General features: G+C 34.9%; 1 long non-coding RNA gene across 1 annotated transcript; it reads left to right on the top strand.

Annotated features, from left to right (window-relative positions):
- The first annotated feature begins 425 nt into the window (after nt 1–425).
- LOC309858150 lies at nt 426–13014 on the top strand. The gene is made up of 2 exons (XR_014308064.1): nt 426–1122; nt 11768–13014. It is a non-coding gene; the product is annotated as an uncharacterized lncRNA (long non-coding RNA).
- Nucleotides 13015–17373: the final 4359 nt, after the last annotated feature.

Genomic DNA, 17373 nt, shown 5'->3' with positions numbered 1-17373 from the left:
TCAATAGATACACAACTCTTGATCTCAAAGTCATGAATTCAAGCCTTATGTTGGACATAGAGATTACTCTAAAAAATAAAGAAAATCAAGAAAAAAATTATTTGCCATTGCTCTCATGGGTGATGGGACTTTTTAGGGTCTGATACAGATCACCTGTATTTATAAGAAATTAATGTATAAGCCAAATGTAAGCCATTTATCTGTTTATTTGCTTTCATTGACTGAAATACTTATACCAAATATCCAAATTATGAACTTGATGATATCAAAGCACCTATGAAATCCAACAAAAATCAGAAGGTTGTTCATTAGCTATGGAAAGAGAACAAAATGAGTACACTGTCCCAAGGATTATGTTGCCCTGACTGAGAAAGAACCTTGTCAGTGTCTCCTTGATGGCTAGGAGAAAATAGAGTAAGGGATGATAAGGTCTCAAATACACTTTTGAAAGTCCTTGTGATTTTTTTTTCCTATTTGCTGAAAGGAAACAATGTTAAAAGTCAAGGGGTGGCATTTTACAACTCAATAATGGTAATGTACAATTTGCTTCCATAATTCTTTGATCCCAAGATGAGTTCTTAAGATAATGCTAATGTGGTGTTACTGATGATGGGGCTATAAAAGAAGGGGTGATAGAAGATTGAAGTTGGGTGAGAATTCTGTGTAACCTCTACCTCCTCCAACTCAAAAATCACCATGGTTTCAGTCATCTCAATTTTATCAAGAAAATTAACTGTTTGCTCATGGTTTTAACTGCCTTACCAGCTCTTCACATACTAATGTGTGATGATCCACTGAGTTCATTCTCCACCACTGTGAAGAAACTATGAAGTGTAGGTTAAGTGGTTGTTTTTAAAAAAAAAAAAAAAAAAAAAAAAAAGGTTGTACTTCTTGTCAGAGGCTACAGTGAGTCCTTCAAGCCTTATCTCAAGGTCCTTTCTATTCCAGAGATTGGAAACCCAAGTGCCTACAGAGGCCAGGCTGATGGGAATGAAGCAGGAACCCACTGCGCTGAACTGGAGAGCCAAGTCCTTTCTGAAGGAGCAGCCACTGCTCCGTTCCAGATAATTGTTGAAAGGCAGGAATGTTGACCTAGTATTACCACATTGTCCAGTTTCTCAGGTAAAGCAGGAAATGCAAATTTTCATGTGAAATCCTTTAATTTAAATATAGTCAACTAATTTTACTATTAGTCTCAAACTGTGTACATGCCAAACACTTCTGCAAGTGGGATTTGGCCCAGAGTCTTCTCGTTTGTAACTTAGTCTTGTATTTTGTTTAACTGTTTGTTAAATTAGAGACTTCATTTCCTACAGGTTTTGCTTTTCTTCAGCATGTTCTCTAGGACACTCTATACCTGGTTTTATGATACTGAAACTGCCTTCCTCTGCAACCTGAATACTTGTGCATAAGTTTTCTTTGGCTGCTACATTTCCTCTGCCTCCCTCAGCATTCCAGTTAGCAGTCCAATGCTAAGTGGAGTTTCCTTGAGACACTTTTCATATGACACCACAAAACATCTGTAGGTATTACTACTCATTCATTTTGTTCCTGGTGTGTGAGCTACGTAAACACAGTAAAAGTTCACTTATTTCATGGGACCGAGGGATTATATGCTTTGGACTCCTGTTTTTGGAATCCACACAGAGATAATATTCCTTCTCTTCCTTCTTGAAAGACCTTATTGAACAACTAGACTATAGTTATCTTTTACATTTAATTACACTTGTTGGAAGCATTGATTGGACCTGAGTGTTCCTAGATATTGGTGCATATTTAGAGACTGTATCTTTGGATGGGTTTCTACAATGGCTGAGGAGTCTTCTTATTCCCTCCTTGAGTAAACTGATTTTCAAGGTTAGTGGGCACCATTACCTCTCTACAGAAGTGATTACTCCAAGTAGTAACTGGGTATCTATTGCCAGATGAATTGAAGAGTGCTAAACACTTGTATGTAAAAGAGTATATAAATATGAGTTGTTTAAATATGTTATACAACCCCAAAGGGGCATAATTCATAATTGTCTCATTCTTTTTTTAACACAGATTTCTTTAATTAATTTTAAATTGAAGTATGACTGATATACAATATCCTATTACTTTCAGGTGTACATCATAGTGATTAAATATTTTCCTACCTTACAAAATGATCCCTATGATAAATCTAGTTACCACCTGTCCCTATACAGAGTTATTGCAACATTACTGACTGTATTCCCTATGCTGTACATTACATACTCATGACTTACTTATTTTATAACTGGAAGGTTTTACCTCTTAATCTCCTTCATTATTTTGCCTACCCTCCAAGCCCTCTCCCTTCTAGTAACAAAAGGTTTGTTTCCTGTATCTACAAGTCTGTTTTTGTTTCATTTTGTTTGTTCATTTGTTTTTTTAGATTCCATAAGTAAGTGAAATCCAGTAGTATTTGTCTTTCATTATCTGACTTACTTCACTTGGCATAATAACCTCTAGGTCCATTCATGTTGTCACAAATGGCAAGTTTCATTCTTCTTTGTGACTGAGTATATTCCATCATGTATATATGTACCACATCTTCTTTATTCATTCATCCATTAATGCATGTTTAGATTGCTTCCGTATCTTAGCTATTGTAAATAATTCTGCAAAGAACATAGGGGTGCATATATCTCTTCAAATTGATGTTTTCATAATTGTCTCGTTATTTGTATAGTTTGGGGGGAAAAATTGATATACATCATTTCTCAACAATGATTTGGCCTGTATATATTGAGTTGTTCCTGAAGTAGCCACAATACCAGTAATGTACAGATAAAATATGAAAGTTACTCCTTAAACTTCTTTAGTCTACTCTACAATAGATTATGTAAATGCAGACAAGTATTTTTTTCTAAGTATTCTCTAAGAGAAACTTCACTATACTACAGAAGAACGAAAATAGCAAACTCTGCTGGTGGCTAATGCAGAAAGAAATCATAAATAATTTTTCCCTCAGCAGTGTAGTGAGTTTATCAGTTAATTTATAGATGTGCTGGTATAACTTATTATTATACTTTAAACAGTCCTCTCTTTTTTTTTTCAGAATACATATTTGGGAGCTAGTGATTGTATGCTTTTTAGCTTTTAAGAAAGTAAAATGGGGGCACATGGGTGGCTCAGCCAGTTAAGGCTCCAACTCTTGGTTTTGGCTCAGGTCCTGATCTCAGGTTCATGAGATGAGCCCAACCTTGGCATCTGCACAATCTCTTGAGATTCTCTGCCTTTCCCCATCCATTAGCCCCTCCCCCTACTTGTATACTCTCTCTCTCCCTCTTTCTCAAATAAATAAATAAAAGAATGTATAGTAAGAATTTTTTACATATGTATACCGACCCTCACTTTCCACTTCCTTGAAAATTTTTATCTTTATTTATTTATTTATTTATTTATTTATTTTATTAGAGAGAGACTGCGTGAGCATGGGGGGCAGAGGGAAAGGGAGAGAGAAAATCTTAAGAAAGTTCCACCCCCAGTGCCGAACCCAGTGCCAGGCTGGATCTTAAAACCCTGAGATCATTATCTGAGCCAAAATCAAGAACTGAGGTGCCCTTAAATATTTTTAAAGGCACAAGGGGAAGCTTTAACTTTTCCCAATTGCTCTTTCTTTACAGTCATGCAGAATGGTAAGGGTAAAAAGAAAGCTTAGCTATGTGCAGTAATATATGTGAAATACTGGACATTATAAGGAGGAATTGCAAGGAGTACCCAGTTTAGACTTGGAAAACCAACTAATGGTTGGAGAAACCTGGGAAGGCCTCTCTGAGGAAGTGACATTTAAACCAAGAGAAATAGAAGTTGCTTTAATGAACAAGAATGTAGGGATGGGAGATATATTCCGAGCAGAAAATTAAGAGTGATACTCTGAAGCATTTTAGAACCAATCAAAGGGATAATCTTAATTTTTTTTTCTAGTATTTAGAACATCCAGGTTAATGTAGGATTTTGTATATTTTTCTCTACTTGGCTAAAACAGAAAGAAAAATAATAGCATAATACTAGGCACAAAGCTTGTGACTATTCCCAAAAAATGTTTCCCTAATGCTTTTAAAGATTAGGAAAACATTACTTGGCTGATCTATGGATATAATATTTAGTTTTTTGGAAATAATATTTTTCCTGATTGAAAAGTCAATACATTTTTGCTATGGAAAATTCTGAAAATACAGAAAAGCAATGAAGAAAATAAAATTCATTCATATTCCTACTAGCTAGAGACAACCAGTGAGAGGGCAGTGCTGCTCTATTCCACATCTACATATGTAGCAGCATTTTTGTAAATGAAGATTTGTAGTATTTTTTTTCACCTGACAATATCATGGATCTTTTACAGTGCTATTAAGTTTTCCATAACATGATTTTAATAGCTATGCATAAATAATAATTTAGCTACTCACTGTGTGCTGGCCACTGGTTTAAGACTTTTTTTTTTTTTAAGATTTCATTTATTTATTTGACAGACAGAGGTCACAAGTAGTCAGAGAGGCAGGCAGAAAGAGAGGGGGAGGCAGGCTCCCCTCTGAGCAGAGAGTCTGATGCAGGGCTCGAGCCCAGGACCCTGGGATCATGACCTGAGCTGAAGGCAGAGGCTTAACCCACTGAGCCACCCAGGCACCCCTGGTTTAAGACTTTTAACTTGTATCCACAGAACAATTCTATAGGGCTATAATCTCTGTTTTATAAAGGAAAGAAATTTTAAAACTTGCCCAAGGTCACAAACTAATAAAGGGTAGAGCTACATAGCTGCTCAATACAATAATTAATTTACATAAAACCCTATTTTTAGGCTTATGGGTTGTTTTCTTTATAATTTTTGGCTCTGAAAAAATAGTCATGATTTTGTGGGTTGGCAGTGTAGGTTGGGTTCAGCTGGGCCAGCTCATCCCTGGTCCACATGGCGTTGACTGGACTCCCATGTCTTAGCCAGCTGTTTTGACTGGACTAGCTGGGCTTGTCTCTCCTCACCTGGATTCCCATTCTTAAGCAGCCTGGTTCAGGTTGTTCTTGGGACAGTGACATTCCAAGAAGCAAGGGTGGAAGATGCAAGGTTTAGACTCAGCACTTGAGTCTATCACATCTATCACATTCCACTGGTCAGAGCAAGTTGCAAGGCCAGACTAGATTCAAAGTGCAGAGTAATAAATCCTACTTCCTGATAAAAGGAGCTACAGGCCAATTGCAGTCTACTATACTCAACATTTTGCTCTCTGAGGACTTCTGTGTGACTAGAGTGTATAAGTTGCATTGGCAGCTAGAAATGGATATAAATAATTCCCCTAACCATAGATGGGCATAGGCCAAGATGCCTGTTACCTTGACTTTAAGAACTGGCCTCCTTCTGAGGAACCTATTCCCATACCTTCCGAGTTTGTGAAAAAATGTAACCTTCCTATGTAAATATGATCCCTCATGTATAGGTTGTGAATGTTTACACTTTTCTGCCCTAACAGGGCAAAGACATTGGAAACTGGAGAGCTTCAGTAATCAGGGCAGGAAAGATGTGCTTATAGATGTACCCTAACACAACTGTATGAAACAAATGTAAATGGGCTGAGGGTAGTTTGGGGTAAGTAGAGCCTGATAGTAGAACCTGATAGAGCCTTACATTGGATGCATATGAGAAGTATGTTTTAGAAAAGTGCTATACAATGAAGATAAGAACCAAATGACAATAAGAACCAGAATGAATATAGGGATAATCTAAGGGGAAGTTTTTTTAAAAATGAAAAAAGATGTAACTGCAAGATAAGTGTGCTCATAAATAAAAATGCATATAGCTTGAATAAATAGGTGAAAGGTAAAACAGATGGGGAGGTTGGATGGGAGGGCTGGCTAAGTACTGTGAAGGAGCTGTTTGAATAATTGATAGGAGGGTGAAAGGTAATTGGAAAGGAGAAACGTGATTGAGGATTGCTCTAACAGCATAATTTAACTAATAATGATGTAAAGATTATGAGTATATCCATTTTTACCCAATCAAATGATAATAATGTTGTAGCCACTCAGACATTACTCTCCAAAATGCTAATGCTGATGTTATTTTTTTAATCCAATCATATCTGTTGTGGTATGTACATAATTATTTCGAAATTTAAGTATAGAGGTAGGTTTTATGTGAGATTTGTTCCCAGTTGGAGAACATGAGGCATTCACTTGCAAATGTTGGAATCGAATAGACTTCTTAATTAACTTTAAATATTTCAAGGACTAAGATGATAACCATAGCATAAAGAGTATAAATGATGGCTTAGAATTATATAATGTATGAAATATTGGTATTTTACCTGATTTACATAGTCTTACCTTGATAAATCAGCAGTTCATCTGGTATTCATTCTATCCTTCTACACATCCAAGGAACTCCACTGGGTACAAGATCAATGTGTGATGTCATTTTAAATGTTTTAATAGAATTTACTCATGAAATTATATGACTCAAAAATCAACTTATTATTTTACCATTAGTCAAGTTTATGTGACATAATTCAGAAGAAATTATAATGTTTGATGTTACTGGATTTATGAAGAATAGCTACTTATCAATTTTCATGATGTCATAATCTGATAGTCTTCATGATGTTTCGAGAATACTTTTAAAATATACATTTAATACTGCATTAAGTAGTGAGTGTATTCTTAGGTTGACAAGAATGTCAGCAAAGCAAATGAAGAAAAAGCTCTATTGCATTAATTAGCATCCTATTGAAATACAAGTTTAATTTTTATATTGTTGGATTCATTTAATTGTTTCTTTATTAATCCAATTAAATGTATATATAACTACTTCATAAATAAAACTGATACACTTTACAAATAAAGCACAAAGTCAGTCTGTTAATTTTCTTAGAAGCCCTATCATACTTTCTACACAGAAATCATCACTCAGAGATTATGAGATCCTCAGGGATAGACCTAGAGCAAAACATCTTTTGTATATTTTGTCAACTTTAATACTCATTGGCTTCTATTGGCTTCTTTTAAAAACCTCTCTTTCATTTTAGATGCATATATTGCTAAAAAATCTTTATAAGCCTCCATGGCAAAAATCAGAATATAAAACTATGTTGATTCATTAGAATATGCATAGTCTTCAGGAAGCACTTAAGCGCCTACTCCAGGCCAGGCACTACCAGGAACTGGGAATATAAGAAGGACCTAGAGAGACTCGTCCATGCTCTAAGGGAGTTTACATTCCGCTGGGAAGAGATAGCCGGTGAACAAACAAATAAATGATAACAAACAGATGGATGACAGGATGTGTCAGTGACTTAAAGTTTGAGAGATTACCTGTGGTTTATAGTGTAGTGTCTTCCAGAACGTGACATCTAATTTGAATTCCAGATGGTCAGAAGAAGCCAGTGCAAAGAAGTAAATCAAGCCACTAAATTCAATTCACCAAAAGCCCATTCTCAGACTAATTTATATATTGAAAGGAAGTAGGAAAATGAAAATGTTGGTAGAATTGTGGTACATCTCCTCAGAACATACACATACACACACACACACACCACTTTTTGAATTATATTATTGTTGCTGCCAAAACTGTGAAAAAAACTTAAATTCTGTCCTAAGTGTAAGATCTATTCCTGATTCTGAGTGTTAGTGAGATGGAGGTAACTTTCATACCACTCTTTTCTTTTCTGTTTTGACCTATGTCTATTAGGCTTACACCAAGCCATATAAACAAGGTAATAATGGAATTTCCAGGGAAGATGAAGGAAAAATGTTGTAGATATGTAGTTTTTTATGTTAAATTAAGAAAAGAAGAAAAACTACTGTTTTTATAATATAAACTATAAAAATAAAGCTTGACTAAATCTTGAATGATGAGTCTATGTAAGTGATAAACTTACCAGAATCTTAGAGGCAAAGAGATTTTCATAAATAGCAGAAGAGGATATATATGGGTTTCAAAAGTTTGAGAACCATGGCCTGAAGTGCTTTCCCAAAACTACCATTTTGTCACTTTAAGAAACTTTTCAAGGGTCTTAAAATTATGCAACTCTGTTTTACCAAATAATTCTCAGTAAATTAACAAAGTGGCTATTGATTTATATACAGATATAGTTATCTCAGATTTATTTGTAGTTGTGAAAATTCAGCAGAAAATCTATGTTCACAAAAGAGAAGTAAATAAATTATAGATACAGATATATCTCCTAAAATTCTATCCAGCAATTGAAAGTCATATTTTGGAAAAGTATTTAATACCATAGTCAAATGCTCAGGATGAAAATAAAGTGGTAATGATTCAATATTTAAAGGAAAAGATGCATTTATAACATGGAAAAAACTTGGAATCGGTGCAACTTTGGAGAACAATTTGGCAGTATCTGAAAAGTTGAGAATGTACAGACTCTACAACCTAACATTAATATGATAAATATGCCAGTAGATGAATAGTTGTATAATCATATGATACAATACCATTCAGATGTTGAAAATTAACAAATTGGATCTGTATATCTGCAACAGAGATAGATCTATGTATCTCAACTGAGATAGCTCTCAAACAATGTTGAATTTTAAAAAGCAAGTTGCAGAATGATATGTATGTGTGAGAGTGTTTATATAAAATTTTAAAACACATATAACACCACCAAAAATTGTTTATATTGAAAATATAAATAGGGAATAAAAGCATACCTGGAAGAAAGAGGACTGGAATCGTGATGGTGGTTGCCTTAAGATAGAAGAGAAGGAAATGGGGCTAAAAAAAGATGAGATGGGAGAGGGAGATAGTATTTAACTCTAACTGTAATAGTACTTTGTTTTTAAACATAAGCAGAACTGACAAATGCTTTCATTGTGAATTTGGAGTGGTGTTTTATTGTTTGTTATTATAAATTCTTTTTTAAATTGTGCTTTTAAAACTTTCTAAAACAATGATTAAAGTACATTCAGGTTTGCAGTGGTTGTTATTCAACAGTGAGATTACAGTTCAATTTTCATTTTCACCTTCAAACATCTCTGAATTTTCCAAATTCACAAAATGAATGTTGAGAAAATCGGGGCCACTTACAGATAAGTAAATGATAATTGTGTAGTTTCTGGGCCTCTGCTCTGTGAAGAGTCCCTAAGGCTCCTGCAACTGAGCTGCTTCTAGAAGGCCCAAGTATCAGCAAAAAAGGATGACCTCCCCTGGGGCCAAAAGGGAATAGAGGACTGGCTGCCTGCATAGTGTGGAGATAGTAGACGGCCGTGTCCTGGGAAGGAGGCAGGGGCCTTAGCCAGTTGATCTCAAACTTGAGCATGCATCAGAATCACCCAGAGGCTTCTTAAAGAACAGAGTGGCCCCCAGAGTTTCTAATTCCTTAAGTCTGGGGCCAGGCCTGTGCATTTGTATTTCTGATAAGTTCCTGGACATTACTGACAATAACGATGTTTGTCCCAGGACCATGCTTTGGGAACTGCTGGTCTAAGCAAAACCCAGCCATCAGATATTTGTATTTTTCATTACTGAAATATGAGAGAGACATTTGGCAGGAATCAATCCAACGTTACTCTCTGGCAGGTCCACAAATTACTTAATGGAGAGAGCTAGCCTTGCCTCAGGGAAGTTGGCATCACATGCAAGAGTAGACAAACACACAAACAAACAAACAAACAAAAATAAATAAATAAGGAAAGAAAGAAAAAAGAAGGAAGGAAGGAAAGGGGGGGAAGGAAAGAAAAAAGAAAATAGGCCTCACATTATCAGAAAGCTCCAAAATAGGAGAATGAGAGCCAGTCCAATCTAATGATCAGCAACTTTTTTCTACTTTTTATTGGGAAAGCAAGGTAATAAAATAAGCATGAAAAGGACTGTTAAAAAAAAAAAAACAGGTTCAATAATCAGGGTCTGTTACTATTTGACAAAACTGGGAGTCCAGGATGACACAAAATTTATGTCTCTTTCCCATCTTTCAAGTAGCGCTGGGAACTCCACTGGGGAGGACTGACCCTTCCTTGTTCTCTCCATCCTTTCTCATCCTTCCTCCCTCTTTTCTTTATATTCTTCCACACTGAACAGCTCCTTACTGGCAAACATTACTCTGGGCTATGGATAAAGAAGTGCCTCCCATCTTGATACTCCAGCCAGAGCGTAGTATCCTGTACCTAGTAGCTGCTGACTATCAAATGAAACTTGAATAAACACATACATCATCAGCAGGAATCATGGTTCAAGGTACAAGGAATGGGAGACAAGTGGGTCATTTCTGTGAGAAGCATAGACACAGTGGAGTGGCCCCAGCAATGTTAACAGCTTGAGACACCACTGGGAATGATACTACTGGGCACTTTTCTTTGTACCCCACATTTTTCCCAATAATTTTTTGCTACTTTTCCCATAGCTTGTTGATGTTTACAGCACCCATGCACATGGTTTATGACTTTCAGCTAAATGAGTATATGCTAAATTACAATACCTTTGCTCTCTGAGCCCAGGCTACAAATAGAGCATATGCCTGAATACATGAAGCCTTTTAGTGTAAGGCTTTCTCCTGTTTTCTCAATAAAGACAGGCCCACAAATGTTTGGGGCTGACTTAAATTGTAGGCTTTTAGGGATGCAGATAAACTAGTTATGTGTCTATTTACACAGTTTAATTTGTTAAGTTACACACATATATTTTAAACATCTAAAATAGCCTTTTATTGAAAATTTTTAAACAATTTTAATATTTTCATGATTCTTACATCCTTTGACACAGTTTTCAAGAGTGTATCATCTTCACCTTCAGTTAAGTTGTTTGAGTACAACATTTTTTGAATCTGTAGATGATGCTATCATTGGACATTTTTATCTCAAGCCATATGTCCCACTCATAAAATACAACCAAAAAAAGCTTTTTTTATTCATCCTTTAGTATAAGTTCATGAGTCCCACAATGTAGTTACCCACTACATATTAAATTGATTATAGAAAGTCTTGTATACCACCAGAAATAATGCTGGCAATTGTTACATCACATTCTCCATTAGGATTAAGTACTAAATCTTTTAAAATTTTTATTTGCCATCTTTATTTTACTTAACAATTTCATTCTTTCTTTCAAGCTTTCCACAGTATCACTGATTGCTGTTGTCTCAAGCCAGTGTATTTTCCCCAAGCAGCACCTTATGACTTAATAAAGGAATTAAGAGAGTACCCCATAGTAGACAGGAATTTGTAAATCTTAACTATAAAGCAACTCCCACCCTTATATTCCAGAACAGTGGGAGGAATCTCTTGTACTTGAAAATGTGCTGTATATTTTCTTTTAATTTTTTTTTTTAAAACACCTGTTCTTCTTGAGGCCAATATGATGATTTGGAAAGAAAAGTAAATTTTAAGGGCATATACAATTAAACAGTGATAAAATGTAATTGGATTAATATGAAACTTTCCAATTGTAAGAGCATAAGAGGTGATAATAAGAGGCGATAGATACATTGTTATTGTAAGAAGGAGGTTGGGTGCATGTGTGTATGTGTGTGTGTGTGTGAGAGAGAGAGAGAGAGAGAGAGAGAGAGAGAGAAATGCCATGATCATGTATCTATCTCTAATAATTAGAAAGTTACATGTGGCGAAGAGCAACCAAATTGGTTAACTAGAGTAAGGGGATCAAGTCGGAAGAAGAAAGCAAGACAAACTTGACATGTAATTTTGACGGCAGAGAACACCAAAGTAGTTTGGTGTACTTAGGAGTTTATTCTATTTTTAAACATGTGCAGCTTCTCAGTTTTCAATATTAAATATAAAGTTTACACATTTGCATATGTTTCAGGCTACATTATTGGAATTTTGAAGACATGAAAACATCAGATGAACCAACCTACGACATCTTGGATTCTGATTGGAAGATGAAGAGAAAATTTAAAGAATGTGGCCTCTAAAGGCGGGTAGTACCTGGAAATATTAACTGACTCACACTGTAAAAATGAGACCGGTCTCTAGACTATAGAAGTTATTTTAGTCTGACATCAAGGTTCAAGACAAAATGTTGAACTAAAAACTGTACACTCCTCCCCTCCCCTAATTCAGGCAGGTACCAGCATTGGTGAATATGATTTTCCTTAGTCAGAAGCACTCATTTTTACCCATGTAGACCATCCTTAGGAATTAAATATTGTTTATTTAATGTAGATTATAATGGAAAACTGATTTTTTCCACAATGGCAGATTTCAAGGACTTGGTTCCAAACTGAGCAGAAGCTTCCCAATGCATTTTGTACAGTCTGGGAAAAACTGTGCTGCATTGGCCATTTTTGAAGGCCATCATGCCCTGTAATATAAGGATATCATCTTATTGCTGATATCTTTAGAGAGTCCCAAGCAGACACAGAAAATGAATGGAGGCAAGGACTGTGACGGAGGGGACAAAGATGGAGGTCTTCCAGCTATACAAGTTCCTGTGGGTTGGCAGCGTCGTGTGGATCAAAATGGAGTGCTTTATGTCAGGTGAGCTGCCTTATTACCTGTGTCACTCCAAGTGTGCAGTCCCAAATTTAGGGAAGTAGTGTCTGTTCTTTTGAGGAAACAACATACCATCACTGACAGCACCTCACATAAATTTGAATAAATGACCTTTGTGCTAGAAATATTCGAGTGTTTTATTTTTGCATTGTAAATTGCCTTAGGCTACAAGAGAAAATTTTTATGCATTACTTGTGTTTATATAAGGTGTCATTCTGCTTATCTCTGTAACAAGGATAAAGAAAAATATAAAGATTTCTAAAAGAAACATATAAACATCATTACCACATTCACAGGAGAATGTAAAATACTAGACGTAGACCCGACAGGTCTTGACAATATTTTCCTGTCCTTCTAGTGCTTCGGCTGGTTTTTCTGATGTAAGGTTGAGTGTTTTCATCTATAGGCAGTATCAGTTATGAGTCTTCTTAATTCCTGACATTAATTAAAAATAATTTCCCTATTTTTTTCTGTGCAGTTTTTAATCTATTCTATTGCAGATAATAGTAAAAAAGAAAAAGTCATGATGGAGATGGCTCTTCATCTCACAAGTAAAAATCATACAAATAAAATGCAAATGCCTGCTCTTTTTAATTTTGGTGACATATATCTAGTGTACAATGAGTCGAATGGAATAACTGAACTGTTGACAAGAAGTTTCAGGGTTTTTTTAAACTGACCTAACACTGTATTAGTTTTATTAGTACAACATAGTGATTCAATATTTGTATGATTATGAAATGGTCACCTCAATAAGTCTGGTTATCATCAATAGTCATACAAATTATTACATAATTACTGACTATTCCCTATGCTGTCCATTACATTCCTGTGTCTTTCTTATTTTGTAACTGAAAGATTGTACCTCTTTATCCCCTTTATGTATTTTGTCCGTCCTTCCACCCATCTCCCCTTTATCAGCCATCAGTTTGTTTTCTATATCATGAGCCTGTTTCTATTTTGTTTGGCTTGTTCGTTTATTTGGTTCTTTTGATTCCACATACAAGTAAAGTCATACAGTATTTGTTTTCCTCTGTCTCACATATTTTGCTTAGCGTACTACCCAGTCCATTCCTCCATGTTGTCACACATGGCAAGATCTCATACTTTTTCTTCACTGAGTAATATTCCAGTGTGTGTGTTTGTGTGTGTGTCTCTGTGTGTGTACCATATGCCCTTTGTGCGTTCTTCTATCTATTAACATCTAGGGTGTTTCCATATCTTGGCTATTGTAAATAATGCTGTGATGAACATAGAAGTACAAATGTTTTTTTGAATCAGTGTTTTCATTTTCTGGATGGAATTACTGGATCATATGGTATTTCTATTTTTAACTTTTTGAGGAAGATCCATACTGTTTCCCAAACTTCTTGTTCCAATTTACATTCATACCAACAATGTACAGGATTCCTTTTTCTCTACATCCTGACCAAAATTTGTTATTTTTTATCTTTTTAATGACAGCCATTTTGATACCTGTGAGGGGATATCTCTTTGTGGCTTTTATTTGCACTTCCCTGATAATCAGTGATGTCGAGCATTTTTTCATGTGTCTGTTCGCCATCTCTATGTCTTCTTTGGAAAAATGTTCATTTAGTTCAACTGTACATTTTTTAATCTCACTGTTTGTTTTTTGGGTATTAAGTTGTTTGAGTTCTTTCTGTATTTTAGATGTTAACCCCTTATTGGATATACCCTTTGTGAGTATCTTTTCTTATTCAGTAAGTTGTCTTTTTGTTTGTTGGTGGTTTATTTCAGTGTGTAAAAAGATCTTTAGGTTGATATATTGATATAGTCCCATTTGATAAATAGCCCACTATTTGATATAGTCCCATTTTATTTTTATTTTTGCTGTCCTTGCCTGAGGTGACAAACCCCCCCCAAAAAAATTGCTAAAATTGATGTTGAAGAGCTTACTGCTTATGTTTTCTTTTAAGAGTTTTATGGCTTCAGATTTTACATTCAAGTCTTCAATTTTGAGCTTATTTTTCTGTGTGGTGCAAGAAAGTTGTCCCGTTTCATTGTTTTGCAAGTAGCTGTCTAATTTTCCTAGCAACGCCTATTGAAGAGATTATCTTTTCCCCCATTGTTTACTCTTGCCTCCTTTGTTGTAGATTAATTGACCATATAACCATGGGTTTATTTCTGTACTCTCTATTCTGTTCCATTGACCTATGTATCTGTTTTTGTGCTAGTACCATATTGTTTTGACTACAGTAGCTTTGTAGTATTGTTTGAGATGGGGACTGTGATTACCTCCAGCTTTGTTTTTCTTTCTCAAGATTGGACTTGGCTATTCAGTGTCTTTTCTTCTTTTTCATTTGTTATTTTGTTCATTTGGGTCCTCTCTCTTTTCTTTTTTTCTTGATGAGTCTAGTTAAACGTTTTCAATTTCATTTATCTTTTCAAAGAACCAGCTCTTAGTTTCATCAATCTTTTCTATTTTTTTTTTAATTTTTAGTCTCTATTTCATTTATTTCCACTCTAATGTTTATTTCCTTTTTCTACTAACTTTGGGTTTTATTTGTTCTTTTTTAGTTCCTTTAGGCATAGGATTAAATTATTTATTTGAGATTTTTCTTGTTTCTTGAAGCAGGCCTTTATCACTATAAATGTCCCTCTTAGCACTGCTTTTGGGGTGTCCCATAGATTTTAGAATGTTGTGTTTATTTGTTTCAATTTTTTTTTCTTCTTTAATTTATTCATTGGCCACTGGTGGTTCAGTAGCATGATGGTTAGTCTCCATGTGTTTGTGTTTCTTACTTTGTCTTCTAGTAATTGATTTTACATTTGTTTTATACTGTTGTGGTTGGAAAAGATGGTTTGCATGATTTCAATCTCTTAAATTTATTGAGACTTATTCCACACCCTGACACCGTGCTCCGTGTGCTCTTGAGATGGAATGTTCTGTATATATCTAATAAGTCAATCTGGTCTAGTGGGTCATTTAAGGCCAGTGTTTCCTTATTGATTTTCTGTCTGGATGATCTATCTATTGATGTAAATGGGGTGTTAAAACCCCTTCCTGTTGTAGTATTGCTGTCAGTTTCTCCTTTTGTGTCTCTTAATATTTGCTTTATTTTTTTAGGCACTGCTCTGTTGGGTACATAAATATTTGCAAATGTTATATCTTCTTGTTAAATTGATCCCTTTATCATTTTATAATTTCCTTTTTTTAATCTCTTATTACAGTCTCTGTTATAAAGTCTATTTTTGATGTAAATATTGCTTCCCCAGCTTTGTTTTTGTTTCCCTTTGCATAGAATATCTTTTTTAATTTCTTCAGTTTCAGTCTGTGTGTGTCCTTAGATCTGAAGTTAAGTCTCTTACAGGCAGCATACACATGGGTCTTATTTCTGTTTTTGTTTTTTTAATCCCTTCGGCCACACTGTATTTTTTGATTGGAAACATTTTAGTCCATTTATACTTGAAGTAATTATTGATATGTGTGTACTTACTGCCATTTTGTTGTTTTCTGGTTGTTTTTGTAGTTCTTCTCTGTACTTTTCTTCTCTTGCTCTCTTCCTTTGTGATTTGATGATGCTCTTTAGTTTTATGTTTGGAATCCTTTCGCTTTATTTTTTGTGTATCTATTTTTTCTGTTTGTGTATCTGTTTTGCGCATCTGTTTTTGGTTTGGGGTTACCATGAGGTTCATATATAACAACCTATACATACAACAATCTGTTTTAAGTTGGTGGTCACCTAAGTTTGAAAGCATTCTAAAAACACTACATTTTTGCTCTTCCTCTACCCATGTTTATGTTTTTGATGTTATGTTTTACATCTTTTTATTTTGTATATCCTTTAATTATTGCAGATATCATTGATTTTATCTTCTAATCTTCTAATCTTCACACTAGCATTATGAGTGGTTTATCCACTACCTTTCCTGTATATTTGCCTTTAGCAGCAAGATTATTTTTTTCTTTCATATATTTTCTTATTTCTAGTCATGGCCTTTTCTACTTAAAGTAGTCCCTTTAATATTTCTTGTAGAGCCAGTTTACTTGTGATGAATTCCTTTAGCTTTTGCTTGTCTGGGAAACTGTTTATCAATTCTGATTGATAACTGTGCCAGGTAAAGTATCCTTGGTTGTAAGCTTTTTCCCTTCAGCACTTTGAATTTATCATGCCACTCTCTTCTGGCCTGCAAAGTTTCAGCTGAAAAATCATCTGATAGTCTTATGGGAATTCCCTTACATGTAACTAATTGCTTTTCTCTGTTATTTTTTTGGGTTGGGGGGGAGGATGGGGGATGGAATTCTCTCTTTATCTTTAATTTTTGACATTTAATTATAATGTGTTTTGGTGTAGATCTGTAGGTTTATCTTGTTTGCGATTCTCTGTGCTTCCTGAACCTGGATGTCTCTTTCCTTTCCCAGGTCAGGACATTTTCAACTATAATTTTTTAATAAGTTTTCCAATACTTTCTCTCTTTCTTCTACTTATGTGACCCCTAAATATAATGTGAATGTTAGTATGCTTGATGTTGTTTCAGGGGTTTCTTGAACTATCCTCACATGTTAATTTTTTTCTTTTTTGTCATTCAATTTAGGCTATTTCCATTACTCTGTCTTTCAGATTGCTGATCCATTTTTCTGTATCTTCTAATCTGTTGTTTATTTCCCCTAGTGTATTTTTCATTTCTGTTATGGTATTCTTCAGCTCTGATTGGTACTTTCTTTTATTTTCTATCTCTTTATTGAAGTTCTAAATGTGTTGTTCATCCATGGTTCTCACAGTTCAGTAGCCATGTTTATGACCATAACTTTGACCTCTTTATCAGACAGATTGTTTATCCCTGTTTGTTTAGTTCTTTTTGAGGTTTTGTCTTGTTTTTTTTTAACATAGTCTTCTATCTCCTCATTTTGCCTACCTCTCTGTGATTGTTTTTATGTATTAGGCAGTTCAGCAA

This window comes from Mustela nivalis (assembly GCF_964662115.1).
Source record: "Mustela nivalis genome assembly, contig: HAP1_SCAFFOLD_1934, whole genome shotgun sequence".
NCBI classification, from domain to species: Eukaryota; Metazoa; Chordata; class Mammalia; order Carnivora; family Mustelidae; genus Mustela; species Mustela nivalis.
The sequence above is the reverse complement of the archived record's forward strand: the minus strand, read 5'-3'. Positions and strand labels throughout refer to the sequence as shown.